Genomic DNA, 16,093 nt, shown 5'->3' on the forward strand with positions numbered 1-16,093 from the left:
AGAATGCAACAGCTTACGGCCGTCAGCTGCCTCTGTCATAATTATCCTAATCTCCGCATCAACGTCGTGCAAGTCCGCATACAGGCATCTGTATCTGAACCATATATGTGCCAGCTTAATACATGTGTAGTGAAATTATGACAACCACTGCGTCTTATCAAACGTATTGGTTTTGCAAATGCGCATTACAGCTGACGGAACGACATACTGTAAGTGAAGCACAAGAGAACAAGGACAAAAGGAGGATACAACACTTGAAGAAATGAAGAATTAGTAGGCGTACAGCAAACAAGCGATGACGGAGAACACACAATGATCGGGTGTTCTGTGACATCGCTTTGCGTATTTACGGTGTTATGGAGATCAACGGCATAAAAACGTACCTTCAAGCGTACTCCCTCAACCTCCGCCGCATTCATCATGATAATCAACGCCTAAACAAAATGAGGTACTATTTTTTGCCAAGAGTAGACCTCTTTACAGCAAGTCTATGTAATGACTCGCAGACGAAACCAACATCCCAAGTAACCACGGATATCCGTGGGACGTCCACCATAAGTCCCAACGTCCATCCATCCGGATATCCAACACGGACGTCCGTGGGACGTACAGGAGAAGTCCATATCCTGTTTGGATGTCCGAAGGACATCCCACCGGGATGTCCATGGGACATCCCATTTTGAACGTCCGCTGGCTGTCCATAAATAGGCATGCCCAGGATATACACTAGTGAGTTATATATAAACTAGCATAAATATATTGCCGGAAATTTTAGTTTGTTCATATTATATTTGTTTATTTTTGTTCTCTATCGGACACAGTTCATTCTTTTTTCAAAGCAAAATAAATATATTTCCAACTTGATATCAATTCTGCCCACTTTAACATCGCAGTATTAAAATACGATTTTTTTTTCTATCGGTGGGTCATACAAACAATTTGTAGTTTGCTTTAAAAAAAATGATTGTGGATGACTAGCAGAATATATAAGCGCCCATTTGAAGCCACTTATTCGACCTAGAGCCAAGCACTCAAGTTATCCCTCATTATGAAAAGTTCCTGATCATAGAGTTTTGGTCCTGACCTCCGAACATGTAGGTTCAGGTTTATCATTGAAACAGGAAGTAAAACACGTTGTTGGGCTAGTTGGTGCATTGTATTAAGAAAAAAAACAGCAAAAAAAAAAGACGGACACAGGAAACATACACAAGACAGGCCTCTTCCAGCCTCTTTCCTGTCTTCTCGTGTTTCCTGTGTGCGCCTGTTTCTGGCTGGTTTCTTAAAACAGGAAGTTGTCTGCAGTGTTCAATTGTGCATACAATAATATCATTATAGGTAACAAAAACAAATCTCAAAGGCTACGCTTTTGGTGGCTGCGTGCGTTGAAAGCGATTACGAAAGCTATAATGCGTCAGAGCCGCCATGCATTGACAGTAATCTCAAAGGCTATGTTTTTCTGGCGCCGACAGCTTTAGCAGAAACTAAAAACTCGAAAATCAGATACCGAATATTCCCAGAATAAGTAAATATTTCACTGTGTAATAATAGAATATTTTAAAAACCTATTTATGTTTGCGTAGATGCACGTGGAAGTGTTACAACCTTGGCAAAGCAGAACGCTGCAGTCATCCAATCCAATCCAAGCTTTAGCCATCGTCGCCACGCCATTTTTCATTCTGCGATCGTTTTAAGGGCAGCGGAGCAGCGTTTGTCACCTTCCGTGCCTGCCGAAGTCTCCTACTCAGCTACCAAGGTATGACAGCTACATCGATTCTTTTTTAGTTCGTTTGGGTATTGAAATGTGTTTTCTTCACAGGTGCCAGGATGCCTAGACTGCGGGAGAAGCCGCACGCGCGAAAAAGAGCGTCGCTGGAAACAAAGACGATATTCGAGGACTTCGGATCTCGCACCGGCAGCCAGCAGTCAACAGCTCGAGAATTCGCAACTCTAGAACTGTGCAGTGGCGCGCATACCCCGCACGCATGCATTAACATGTGCGTTCGGGCTGTCCCTGCAAACATTTGCACGCCTTGTGATGCTGGTCGCTGCACCGAGGCGACATCGGAAGTTCAGAACGGTGGTTGTGACACTACGCGCACAAAGGACAATGTGCCTTGCTTCCCTGATGGATATACTCTACTTCGGATGGTTCACTTCGCTGTGAGAACGGAACAGGATCCCTTAGGAGAGGTGTACGCACAAGTCAATGCGGGTTTTCTGGTAAGCAGGACCCCGGAGTCTACGTTTGCTTTACCTACCGCGGACTCTTCATCGGCGCCCTTTGATTCTCCTGGCAAACAGCTTCTCCTGGCTAATGCGCTCATGATCAGAGCTGTAGCCGTCAGTAGCGGCAAGATCGCCTGCTGATCTCTACGAAAATAAAAAGCTCCTTTTAAAAAAGTGAAGAATATATTAGTTGTTTTTATCTACAAGTTTGTTTAATATCGTGAGAATATGGTCACTACGGCCACGGCGGGGACATTGTAAACGAGAGTACGCATTCGATGGCCAAGTGAGTTTTAATAATTGTAAGAACGCACTACGCCACGAGAAAGAGCTATTGTTTAAAGAAAGTGGAGAATATATTGATTGTTCTTCACTAATAGTTCGTTTAGCCACGTCAGAATGTGGAGACATTGGGAACGAGAGTACGCATTTGACGGCAAGTTGACTTACGAGAACGCACTACGTCGCGAATAACATTTAAGCTGCAATACCATTAAGCATGTCCGTGTGGCACCCCGCGAATGACATTAAAGTTTAAGGCATTAGCCAGTTAATGTCATTTTTAGTGCCCGTGTCGCAGAGTGCTAGTGAAGTGATGTAGTCAAGATTAATTCCTTCATGTCATTTCTGTTGCTTTCGCTGCTTAATAATGCTAATTGATGTGTTTTTGCTCTTTCTTTTTATTCCATGCTGCAAACTCAAATGTCAAAGCAGGGTGGGCAATAAGTATTTTTGTTCTGCTGTTCTCTACCTTGTTGTTGTGCTATTGAAATTGCAAGTTTTCTTCTTTATCCGTGTATTTATTTGTTCTTTGAACAGTACGCATATATCTGCTTATTGGTCTTTTTATGTATATGTATAAGGTGACAATAAACGTTTAATTGTATTTGGAAGTTGTTGTAAGTTCATTTCTCGTTTATTTAAAACAAGAATGCATTCAAGCATTAGACCAATGTAATATATATAATGGTCCGGTGCTTGAATATGTCCCGGCCACTATTGTCGCTTCAAGGCATGTGTATATCTGGAATATCCCCGGGAAGACACACACACACACATATATATATATGTGAATAAATATATATATATGAATATTTATATATATATATATATATCCTGAACGTCCCCTGAATGTCCATGCTGGATGTCCGCATCGGACGTACTACGGATGCCAAAGCGATTACCTTTGGATTTCCCAGGGACGTCCCTCGGACGTACGTCGGACATTCATGGATATCCCACGGACATCCCGAATATCCAGAAAGGACGTCCGTCGGACGTCGCCCGGATATCCGTGGTTACTTGGGATGCTTTCGAAAATGTTTTACCGCCGTAGTATTCGAACGCCAACGGCCAGGAAACACATCGATGCCAATAGGCTGTCGGCTGTCGGTGGTTCATCAAGTACAAAAACCTTGACGCTATAACTAAAAAGCAGCTTCAACATTCAAATTTAAAAAAAATCAACTGCCTATTTGCCTGAGGTAACAAAACATCCTTAGACACCTCGATTGTTTGTGTCAGTGGTTTGTGTAAAGTAAAAAATTCAGCATGTTTAGCGCCCCTAGCAGAGAAAGCACAAATTAAAGTATTCGACCAAATTACAGTAACTCCACTTGCGCGCTTACGCTGAAACGCGCCTTGATTGATTTTTCGCCCTCTGTGGCCATTTGTTGAACTTGAGAGTGTACGGGGCCTGCCATGCACTCGAAAATGCCGGTAAAAATTTTAAATCCATGCCAGAGGTCACGTGAAAGATCGACGATGCTGAACGCTATTTGCGTTTATAGTGACAAACAAACAAACTTACTTACAAAGAGTACAATATCTAATTGGCAATGATAATTTCGCCCTCTTTTTTATGTAATAAAAATGCTTCGGTAATTGTAAGAGAAAGTTTGTAAGATAAAATTGCGCTTTTACGGCGCCTCTAGCGGAAAATGTTCAAACTAACGTAAGCATCCCGAAGTGATTTTACTATGGTGGTTTTGTCAGCAGCAGCGCGCGGTCGATTTTTTTGCCCTCTGTGGCCATTTGTTGAACTTGAGAGTGTACGGGCACCCTAGTACGGGGCCTGTTGTATGCCTGTTGTAGACAACATAGAGTTACTATACTGACTCTAGAGGACAAGCTACCCATAGGGCCCATGCATTAAAATCGGGAACCGCAAGAGCGCCGCCATGTTGCTACGCGCCGAGGTTGCCAGCTCCTGAGACGCTTGCTAGACTTGGTGACATTGGTCAGTTTTAATCCGGCAACAGTAGCAGCGTAGCAGCATGGCGTCTCGCTTGTGGTGTTGTGATGTGTGCGTGCAGCCGTGTGTTTGGGCTTTATATAAGTCGGTTCTTTATTCTATGTTGCGGGATGGTGTGGGTGAGGTCCATGTTGGCCGTACAGCTGGCAGTTATGCAACCGAGGGATGATCCTGTTCAAGTTTCCGGCGGTATGCGGTTTTCAGCGGTCACGCCTGTTGCAGGAATATCACTCGACGACGTTACGAGCTCGAAGCTGTGGTCAGATTCCTCGTTGGCGTTCCGTAATTCTCTTCGCACGGGCGCGGTATGTTGCAAAAGCCGCTTTCGCGATCTATCGTCATGACGATAGATCGGGTTTTTTATAAGTAATGATCCAGCTGTAGGGCACATGTAACCGACAAACGGAAGTCTCAGGAGAACACCTGAGATGATAGTAGAGCAGGCGGCGCAGGCACTCCAGGGCACCCGAGGGACAGTGGGGGGATCAAAGCTCGAAGCAGAACGGTACGTAGATTGGGGCCGCCGAGGCAGGTATGTGCCAGGGAGTGTTCGCACGGACAGCTCCCCTGGCACGCGCAGCCGTGCCTCGCAAGGTCGAGATACTTTAAAGGCACCTGCGCCCATGATCTTTCTTTCGCCTCGGCGCAGTGAGCACGATTAACGAGAACAATGTGGAGGGCATCCGGTGCAGTCGCGAATGCATCATGACAAATGTAGCTCGCGTCGCCTGGCGTCTGTAGTAATATCAGAGTTGGTTGTACGAACTTTATGCATAATACGCTTTGTTACGGTACCTTAACGGAATGGGTCTAGAGGACGGTGTTGGTACATTTTTTCGTACCGCCCTAATCCTATACCCCCACTACAAACACACACATACCCCCTTTTTTTGTGTATACATACAATTCCTTGCCATGACGGACCATAGCCTCCTTTATTTTTGAAAAATAGAGGAGGCTATGGATCGGTTGACCAGTTGAAGTTGTCAACTTGTCAGTAACTGTCGTAGGAATCACTGTAATAAACACTATTCCACGATCGGATTGTTTACTTTCATTTTTTGTTGTAACACTGAGGACTACATAGAACTTTATTTTGTATATGTGAGAAAAGTATGTGGATATCACGAGCTTAAGCCAATGTGCGATACACAGACAAAGCAGCTGCTACAACATGAACTGCATTGAGGGCCACACAACACATACGTAATTAAAGGTGCAAAATATAGGGGGAAGCTTCAAAATACGCTCTGTAGCGCTGCAAAGCATAACATATATTGTATGTGTACAATAAATGTTCAAAAATACAATGCATCAATGTCCCATTTGCCTTCAAGTTTATTATGAAGTTCAAGTTTACTGAAGTTTATTATGAGCATATGTACAACAGGAATCTACTAACACATCCGCAGTCAAGGTGGCTGTTCGAGGTGTGCTGGCTGCCTCAGTGTAAGAAAAAGAAATTGGGTAAATGTCGACACCAGTGCCACTGCTTCTTGCCTCTCACCTGCACGTGCCTCTGCGGCATCTTTGTGCACAAGTGTGCTGGCGTGGTGAGGCGTAGGAGTCACCCGAGAGAAAGAGTATTGTTTACATGGAGAAGTGGCTGTTCACATTGCCTGTCACTTTCCCTCAAATGTTCCCTTGGCGACTAGGGTGACACACCCGCAGTCAAGGTGGCTGTTCGAGGTGTGCTGGCTGCCTCAGTGTAAGAAAAAGAAATTGGGTAAATGTCGACACCAGTGCCACTGCTTCTTGCCTCTCACCTGCACGTGCCTCTGCGGCATCTTTGTGCACAAGTGTGCTGGCGTGGTGAGGCGTAGGAGTCACCCAAGAGAAAGAGTATTGTTTACATGGAGAAGTGGCTGTTCACATTGCCTGTCACTTTCCCTCAAATGTTCCCTTGGCGACTAGGGTGACACACCCGCAGTCAAGGTGGCTGTTCGAGGTGTGCTGGCTGCCTAAACGAAATAAAAAGAAATTAGATGAATGTCGATACCAGTGCTATTGCTTATTACCTCTTACCTGCATTTGCCTCCACGGCCTCTTGGCTTGTGGAGTCTGTATGAGGGAGCTGCTGTGGCTAGGCGTAGGCATTGTCTAAGCAAAAAGAAAAGGCCATTCAAATGGGGAATTATGGAAATAAATGCAGTTATGTCTGCTTCTTGCATTCTTCTTGCCTAAAAGTTTTCAAACATAGTGTCCAGTACACACCAGCACTTTGACTGCTTCTGCTTTTTACCTGCAGGTGTTGCTGCGAGATCCTTAGTGTGGCTGCGTGCAGCATTGTAACACTTGGTGGAGGCATTTGAAGTGGTAGCCAAAAATATAAAGAATCATCCTTGTCTGCATGAATGCTTTCAATTCCTAAATGCAGTGGTAACTATCACCATTAGTGCAAGGCCCCCCAAATCTATGCAACTAGTGCCATAGCTCGAAACTGAATTTTTCCTTTAATGTTTCAAACGGCGTCTGATATGTCCAAATTAGATGTGATGTCTTTGTTTTTATTTATCCCAGTGTGGAGAGAGCATCATTAAATTGTTGTTTATTTTTGCGTGTCTTGTTTTTTTGTTTATTTCTGAATTTATCAAGCAGCAGTCTCATGATGCTAAAGTGATTTATGTAATGGCAATCAGCTTTTGTTTTGCAGAAAAACAACGCATTTCCTGACCCAGTGTTTGACATCCCCTCACTCGCATAATTTTGCAGAGTATTCTACCTATATTGACTTGCTTGACCTCCACTAAAGAGTCTTGCATTTTCAAATACGACTCTTTCCTTAAAATCATTCGACACTTCTCGTAATTTCTGTACCTTGGGCTTCTGATACTCTGCATTCACCATTTTTGCTTGTTTCTAACTAGAAATGTCTTCTTTAATTTAGAGCTTAAATTTTACCTTTGGAACACACGGAAGGGCTTTCCATTGCATATCTGCATAAAAGGGAAACGTGTTTCATTAAACATTTGCAAAATCCAATTGAAGATTGATGAATGCAGCTTGCAGTGTGATATGACTGAATGAGCCATAAAAGTAACTCATCTCACTTGGTAAATTAAAGCACATATTAGTGTGATGTACAAGATATGTTACACTAACGTGGTGGGTTTTCTTGCTTCTACAGCAAAATAATCGGTGCGCGAGAAAAAAATTACTTTTGCGTACCCCTTGTACACACTGATTTAAGGAAAATGAGTTGGAGCTGTCCACATGATCTACTTATTTTACCTGCGAGTATGGTCAACAAATATGTGTCCCAGCTGCTTAGTGGTATTTGAGATTATGTCAGTATTGCATATGTGCCTCTTGTCTAAAATAATTGAATTTTGAAAATGCTTGCAGGGGTCTGATGTGCATATCTGCAGTTTATGGATACATGTAAAAGACTCAGCATCAAGGGCAAGTGAACGGTCCCACAGGCCCGGAGTCGATCATGCAAATAGATTCGCTGCACAAATTTGTGACCAGAAAAGATATTCCACATGAGATGGCATGCAAGGAAGCGTTGAAAATATTGCACAGTTAATAAAACGCCTACGCTATTAATATGTGGGTTGATGCACTCGTTATTCAAAACGGAGGTGAGGCGCGCAGACAGGACACAAGAGTAGAGTATTTAAAAGCAAACAACACGAGCGCCGCCCACTTCTCTACTCTCGTGTCCTGTCTGCACGCCTCACCTCTGTTTTGCATAATGAATCCTCACGAACTAGCTCAGCTTTCTGTCATTCTAAGTCTCGATGCACTCAATTTCGTCCGCATTAGGCACTCGCCTCTTGATTACTTCGTGGCACAGAAATACTCAGCATCATGGCTCTTTTTCTGCTGTGGCCTTTGTAGAAGCATGATTGTTCAAAGTGCAACAATTAAACAGATTCTTTGAGTTGCTTGTGGCTTCGCCAATACAATTCCGGTGCGCTGGTCCGCCTGTCCAGCAATTTCCTACTGAAGGGAAACCAGCAAATAAAAACACCGCTCCGTATGTAGAAAAATTTTCTACTGTGGCGCTTCTCAAACGATTGTGATGCACCACAAGAGCTGCCTACTCGCGTGATATTCTCAACAAGGAGATACATTCGTTTACTTACATGTGAAGGTATATGCCAGAGCACTTCGGGGCTTCGGTGGCACATAAGGTACGAGTGTGCCATAACGTCCGATATCGACGCGCGATCGCATGTCAAACCAACGCCTCAAACCTAAACTCACGGAGGAAGGAAACTGTGAAACTACTACGCATCCAAAAAACAGATTCGAAACCGAAATTCGCGTCATCATTTATTGCATGAATGCGTACATCATGATTTACATAAGTCACGGACTTAGTGAACGCTTTCTGTAAACTTAATATTAACGCACCGCCTTCATAAAGCCATCAGGTATGCGTATTTAGAAGACAAAGCATAAGGTGACCTGTACTTGTTTTCAGCTTTTTCAACAGTAATTGCGCTGGCCACATTGACCAGTAGCAACAGGGCGGCGCCCTAGAGGTTGCCACTTTTCCGGCCCAGCTTTTCCTCTAGAGTTGTTCTACTAACTCTATGGTAGACAAGCAGCGGCTTCTCAGCATGCGGAAGGTACATAGTCGCAGTTTCGCACACAATATTGCTGCTTGAAATTAAGCTTGATAAGTACACTTCGGAAAGAAATGTCGCTGTCTAATTACACTCAGATTGTTTTTATTGTAGTGTTCTGTAAGTTTAAGGGCATATTATATATGCGGCAACAGAGACAATACCTGTCGTTGAGAGTTATGTTGTCTGGCAACCCAGAAAACGCGGCGCGAAAGCGCCGCTCCTTTTTTCCATTCTACTAACTCTATGCTTTTTTCCGTACGGGCATGCTCGCGCGTCGGCGGCAACGCGGGCGTTTGCCGCCCGTCGCGTTTTTCGCTCGCGAAAAACGCGCCTTGCGGTTCCAGCTTAACGCTATCGCGTTAAAAGAGCCAGCAGCGCCGAGCAGAAACGAAACGAGCGAAAAGCGGGCAAAGTCTGCGCTGCCTCTGGGTCTTATACCGGCTGGCGCGTAGCACGGCAGCGGAACGCCGTAATCGCGGTCGGATTAGAATTGTTAGAATCCCGTCCTCAGCCAAGGCCACGTACGGAAGCCAGCGGAGCGTGCCGTTCACGACGCTGCTCTTTTGTTTTTTGCGCCGAGCCGCAATCGCCGCGCGACCCCGCATCCCTACGGCTGTGTAACCGCACCAAAATATTTGCTGCGCCTCGTTTCTCCGGACAAGCTTAGAAAGTGGCAAGGAGAAAATGAAGTTGTACAACACACTTAGTTCAACGCTGGGTTTCTCTTCATGCGATTCCACTTAATTCCACTTTTTTTTTTTTATGCGGTTGGGCATGTAGACCTCAGACTCTGCCCAGGCGGCGCTGCGGAAAAACCCGTCACCAGCGCCCCACGGAGCCTTGGCGCGAACTGAGTAGTGCAAGGAGAGCTGTCCGCAAGCGAAGGTGCATAGGCCACAATGGACCCTTCTCTTTCGTTTGTGTTGAGGCACGGTTTCCTAAAAATCAAGCACCTGGAAAGCTTCTTCCGGCCATCCACGCTTCGGAAAGGTAGCTCAGCAGGGCAAAGTGCGTGTAGAATATAAAATAAAGTCTCAAGTGTTATTTTGGCGTGCTGCAACTCGCAAGTACAGAGAGCATCAGAGAGAGAGAGAGAAAGGCAAAGGAAAGACAGGGAGGTTAACCAGAGATTATCTCCGGTTGGCTACCCTGTACTGGGGGAGGGGAAAGGGGATGCAATAGGTGAGAAAGAAAGAAAGATAAAAAAAGGAAAAAAAAAACCTAAGCACACACACGCACGAACTATTTCTGTGGGCACTGTCACGCAACCCGCAAAGGCATTCCTAGTCTTACGCAGTGTCACCGTACAGTCCTGCGCCACACTGTCTACTGTCACAATTTGTCAGAAAGTCTCGTGTCTTTCAAGTATCGCAGCAGCGCCTTCATAGCGGATCGCGCTGATGTTCGCGTAGGCCAGGTTCCTAGGATCTTGTTTTCTGTCATTGGGCGCTTGTCCAGTTTGTCTAAGGTGGCTGAGAGGACAGTTCTTTGTGGGTTAAAACGAGAGCACTGACAAAGAAGATGCTCGATCGTTTCGTTGCACCCGCAGAAGTCACACAGTGGGTTGTTGGCCATTCCGATAAGGAAAGAGTAGGCATTTGAAAATGCTACTCCAAGCCATAGACGGATAAGAAGGGTGCAGTCACGTCGTTGAAGCTCGGGCGGAATATGGAGCTGTAAATTAGGGTCCAGAGTATGGAGGCGTGCACTTGTAAAATCGGATGAATTCCACTGGGCTAATGTCAGGTCACGCGCAAGTGCGGCAAGTTTTTTCGCTGCGTCGGCTCTCGAAAGAGGAATGGCAATGCAGTTGACGCCGTCATGGGCAGATCGGGCAGCTGCGTCTGCTCGATCATTGCCATTTATGCCACAGTGACTAGGCAACCACTGATATATTATATCGTGTCCTTCCCCTATTGAAAATCCCAGCATTGCCCATCATGAATTTTATGCTGGGCATGATGGAAAACATGGTGGTGATGGTGGAATTCATCGTGGGTATAATGGGTGGATGGTGGGTACAGTGGTAGATGGTGGGATGTATTGGTGGGATACACACTGGGTGAGTTGTCTCAATGGTGGGCGGGATGGGTGAATGGTGGGTGTAGTGGGTGGTTGGTGGGATGACTACTGGGTGACCTGTGTGAATGGTGGGTGAATGCTGGCGTGCTGGGAGGATGGTGGGTACATACTGGGTGAACTGTGGGAATGATGGATGTGCTGGGTGAATACTGCATGTACGCACTGGGTGAAATGTAAATGGTGGGTAAATGGTGTGCATGCTGGGTGAATGGTGGGTGTACTCGGTGGTTCGTCAAACACATAGTGAAGAAAAATTTTGCTTTATAGTACGATTTCTACAGCTTGATTGCTATGATATTTCAACCCCACTAGAGGCATTTTACTGTCAAGCAGGAACAGGACACTTATTGAAGAAGGCAAAGACAAAATTAGTCACAATGTGACGTCATGTCCCACTTTAAAAACACAAACTGATCAATATTTAATTAAAAATTGAGAGACCTCTTTAAGGAAAATGTGAATTTCTTAGTACAAAAAAAGTATAAAGAATACTTTCTCAACCGGGATTCGAACTTGGGACCTAAAGACCGCGAGCCTAGCATCTTACCACTGCACCACAGCGCTTTTTTTTTCTTTATTACACGAAAAAGAAAACTGAAGGTGTATTACAAAGTGGACACAGCTACACACTTAAAACTCAGGCAAACACACACAGGCATCCAACAAGTGCATCCAGTCTGGCGGAGGTTCCTGCACAGCGTACACACTTCTTACATACGCAGCACTTTCGCGAAAAAAGGATTTTGTAGTTCGCGGGCTTTCGGCATGGCGATCACAGAGTCTACTTCTCCACAGGCTATATAAACCAAGTACAATGAACATGTCATAGGGAGGACCACCTGTAACCTTAAGCGCTGCCATCTTTCAGTGTACATTTTGGCTATGTCAACAGCAAAAACCGCCGTCTGCGTTGCTGTTTACATTTGTGTTTTAAAAGCCAAGATGCGGGTTCCCTCCACTGTGTCAGCTGCCGCATCTCTAGAAGAGCACAAGTGTTGTTACCATCGACAGGTAGTACATCGTGGAGTGATAGAACATCGATTTTGCTGTACGATATGCATATTGAATAAGAAATTCAGAAATAGACAACGGTGACCGGGGACATTGTTAGGGTTGTTACTGCTAATTTCGACAGTTGTCTCTCGCTTTTTACACTTTTGAGCGCGCACATAATTCGTGTGCCCAATGCAAAATAGCTACATAAACACTCGTGGATGAGTCTTCATTCTGACAGCATACTGGCTTCTCACGGCAGCGCTGTACCAGATTAATGAAACCCGAGCGACACAGGTTTTCACGCAACTTTGTGGAACAATTAAACGAAAACTTCTTTTCCGCTTCGCATAAGCTTGTGCAATAATTCTGAGAAATTAACTAATGTGACAGTGTAACCGCACATGTAAGTCCACAGGCTTGTGTGCCACATCTTACCAAATAAAACAAAACGGATACGCAGCCATTCGCGCAGATGGTATGATTTTGATCAGCGGCTGATTTTGAGGAGGCGGGTAGGTGCCGCGTCGTTGGCCACGTCGACTTTAATACCGGTGTCGGTGCTATCAGCATTGCCGGCTTGAGAGAAGCACGGTGGAATACCGCGCAAGAGAAAAGTACAGTGCACACCAGTGATGCGAAACTGACAAACAATTTTAAAGGGCAGCGACGGAAAGCGCTTCTGTTGCGACGTCAGAATTGCTGTCGTAATGTCAGAGTCGCTGTCATGATAGAAAGCTGTTGTTCCGGCTTCAGAACACTTGTTGTCGCGACAGAACGTTTCTGTTGCGACTTCAGAGATCTTGGTCTTCGCGACAGAATGCTTCTGTTGCGACATCAGACTTTCTGCCGTAACGTCAGGAATGTCTGTCAACTACGGAAACGCGAGGAACTTCTGTCGTACAAGAGAAATTTCTCTAGTTGCGACATGAATTCCTGTTGTCTTTTTCAACTGGGGTACCTTGTGGATTTTATCGCAGACGCAAGTAAATCACAAAGCTAATGAAGAAACACTGAATAAAACCGTGCGTAAGCAGCCGCGTCTATTCGCTGGAATGCACGGTAGCACTTGGCTGCGAACATATTGTACACCGCCGCACATTTCTGGCACCCACCACATAGGACACATTCACGCGGCAGAGACATGCGGTTTTTTCCAGGAATATTCGTGGGCCGCACGATAAATACAAAGGCATGGACGACAGGAGCGCACACATTCACCACACCAACACGAAAGCAATGCGGATGACACGGGTGTAACCCGCGCCACACGAGCGATTAATCCTCGTAGATTTGATGCTTTCTGACTGAATAAGTTACAACGCGCACGGAAACATCGCACACTGGACGTGTACCTCCGAGATCATGTCAACAATTTCTAATGCTACAGTAGAGGGTGACGAAAGCAACAAGTCGTTTAAAACGAAGTGACGGCGCAGGTAGCACGGATCAATGCACGGGCAGTCAACGTTACTAGATCTAGTAGCGATGCGGGCAGTAGCGCAAGGTGTCGTGGGTGGGCATGGATGGGCTTCAAAACAGCTGAAAGTAGGCAGCAAACTTTCCGGAAGGGAGCAATGGGAAACTTGGCTCGCCAGCCTCAACCAGGCACGGCGGACCGCACAAGCCAGTGGAGTTCAGAGCTAGGGGCTCCACCCTGTCGCTTTCCACACCTTTTTTTTCTTTTTTACTAAACCTTTATATATATATATTTCTTCAAATTACAGCCCAGAGAAGGTTTCCTAAGAATGGCATGCGCAAATCTCGAAGGCCATCTTTTTACTGCCCGCATGTGGCGGAAGCTCCTAGAAATCGAAAATACGTCGTAGAATTTTTTTCTGCGCTAAAGTATAGCGGATAATATAAACTGTGCGATGGTTGTTTATGTATTGCAACATCTATATGCAGTTGGGCGCAACAAAGCACAAAGCGAGTGTGTGCTGGTCATAGAGCTTCTCACTACATTACCTAGAGGGAAATCTGGCGCTGCTGCGCTGTGGTATGCATGGGAGGGCGCAAACGCCCCCAGATTTTCTCTCTCGCAGCTGGCGATTCCGCAAATGACCGTCTCGTCCGGATGGGAATGCCTATAGTGTACTAGAATAATGTCCTAGTGACACGACCGGAAAGGAGCGCGCGTGCCTCTTTCCGTTGACGCCACCAGGTGTCGCCACTGCGACCTTTTCTAGCAGACCGGCTGCTGTCATATTCGTCGCTTTTGAGGCGGTCCGTGTTATTAAGGATTTTTTACGGACATGGTTCTTTCATTATAACAGAACAGGATTGTATGTAACAAAGTATTGTGTAAAGGAAGATTTTGAAGGCCACACCTTGAGCAGTGTCGACAATGTCGTCTGCTAGCGTATTCTCGCACAGTCCGGCGCTTTCATTGCGCTCGTCGTATCGCCTGTGCCAGCTGGCAATTCACTGAGCTTCTTGTTGCTCATCTACTGCTCGAAAGCCAATATATCTGGACCTGCCTTGCTTCTATAGAGCTATATTTACCGCTCAATTTAAATTGCGTGCTTGTCGCAAATGACAGGAAAGTGCGTAGCGATTTCGGCATTGCGCTGCTAACCCCGAGGGCGTAGGAATAAATAATGGACTCGTTGGCTGCAGTTTCATAGCGGGAAAATGCAAACATGTCCGTGTTGCCGGTTATAAAACCCCAGTTGGTCAAAATTATTCATGCCCACCCCCCCCCCCCCTCTTTACTGCGTGCCTAATAATTAGATCTTAGTGTGTTGTACACGTTAAACCCCGGAATGAATTCATTTTTGACTATGCAATTGCGCACATACAAACTCACAATTTTTCTCGAAGTTTTAGCTCCTAAAAAATCCGCCGCATCTTCAGCACATACTGTCAGAGTGACGCTGGCAAGAAATCCAGGTTAGTATTTTTTTTAAATTATTCACAATGAAAATAGCACAGCTATAATGGAACCCTAAAGTGTACCTTCCCTAGACACCGAGCATCAAATCCCATTATAAGTAACTATTACTGTTAAAACACAGGACCAAAAAACACCTTGTAGCATGGAGTTCAAGGAACATCAACTGAGCTTAATATATTTTGATGCCTGCAGGGCGCCTTCTTTCATTACACTTCTTCACGCTTTTTGTGAATAAATGTAGCTTGGTTGTGATGTAGAAAGCAGTGAGTTCTGCTGTGATAGATTCGAAGTGATAAGGGCGCAGCCAAGTTGATGCTGCAGCCTGGCTTTAACAGAACCTAGCTAAAACATCTAAAGCACTATCTACGTGCAACTCCAGAAGACTAAAACAAACTATGAAGTCCAAGTTGATCATAAACTTGTACATAGGGGAGGCAGGATATGACAAACCACCGTTGTCTTTCATATGACAAACTCTGCAAACCTCAAATTTCCTGCTGCCCATTTTGTGATCAGTAGTAAGTTCAGGCAGGCTTCACAGCCTGTCTTTAAAATGCACTTTCTCGCCACAGCCAGCGATACAGAAAATTAAGCGGCTGTCACTGGATGCTGGAGTCCCAAATACCACAGCAGGAGGCTGCAGCCTCGAGTTAAAACACGTGAAAGGTCATGAAAGTCACTTTCAGGCATTATTCCTTGGCAGATGATGCGGCTCTCAGTCTTGTAGCAAATGGTTCGCAGCGGCAAGGGAGCGTACAACTATGTCTTGCCACAGCCCACCTCTAAAGTACAGTTGAGCATACACTTCGTCTTCATGCCCACTGAAATGCAGAACTTTCTCATGCAATATCTCGAGCCTTTCTTGCTTTTGTACCTACGTTGTCGCGAAAACTACGGTTGAGTCGTTGCCACAGTTAAAGTGGCACCAGAGCTTGAGGGAACATTCACTACTTGGAGCGAGCTAATTGCGAATGGTTCATTCTCCGCAAACTGTCCGTTTTCATCTTACGCAGTCTCGACCAGGATCTCGCGAAGTGGTTGGCGGAGCTGACAATCTCCCGC

The 16,093-nt window shown here is 45.4% G+C and overlaps 1 long non-coding RNA gene across 1 annotated transcript; it reads left to right on the plus strand.

Annotated features, from left to right (window-relative positions):
- Positions 1-1,644: 1,644 nt before the first annotated feature.
- On the plus strand, positions 1,645-3,119 carry LOC139051284 (uncharacterized). The gene is made up of 2 exons (XR_011509312.1): positions 1,645-1,753; positions 1,817-3,119. It is a non-coding gene; the product is annotated as an uncharacterized lncRNA (long non-coding RNA).
- Positions 3,120-16,093: the final 12,974 nt, after the last annotated feature.

Source organism: Dermacentor albipictus, unplaced genomic scaffold (assembly GCF_038994185.2).
Source record: "Dermacentor albipictus isolate Rhodes 1998 colony unplaced genomic scaffold, USDA_Dalb.pri_finalv2 scaffold_11, whole genome shotgun sequence".
Taxonomy (NCBI): Eukaryota; Metazoa; Arthropoda; class Arachnida; order Ixodida; family Ixodidae; genus Dermacentor; species Dermacentor albipictus.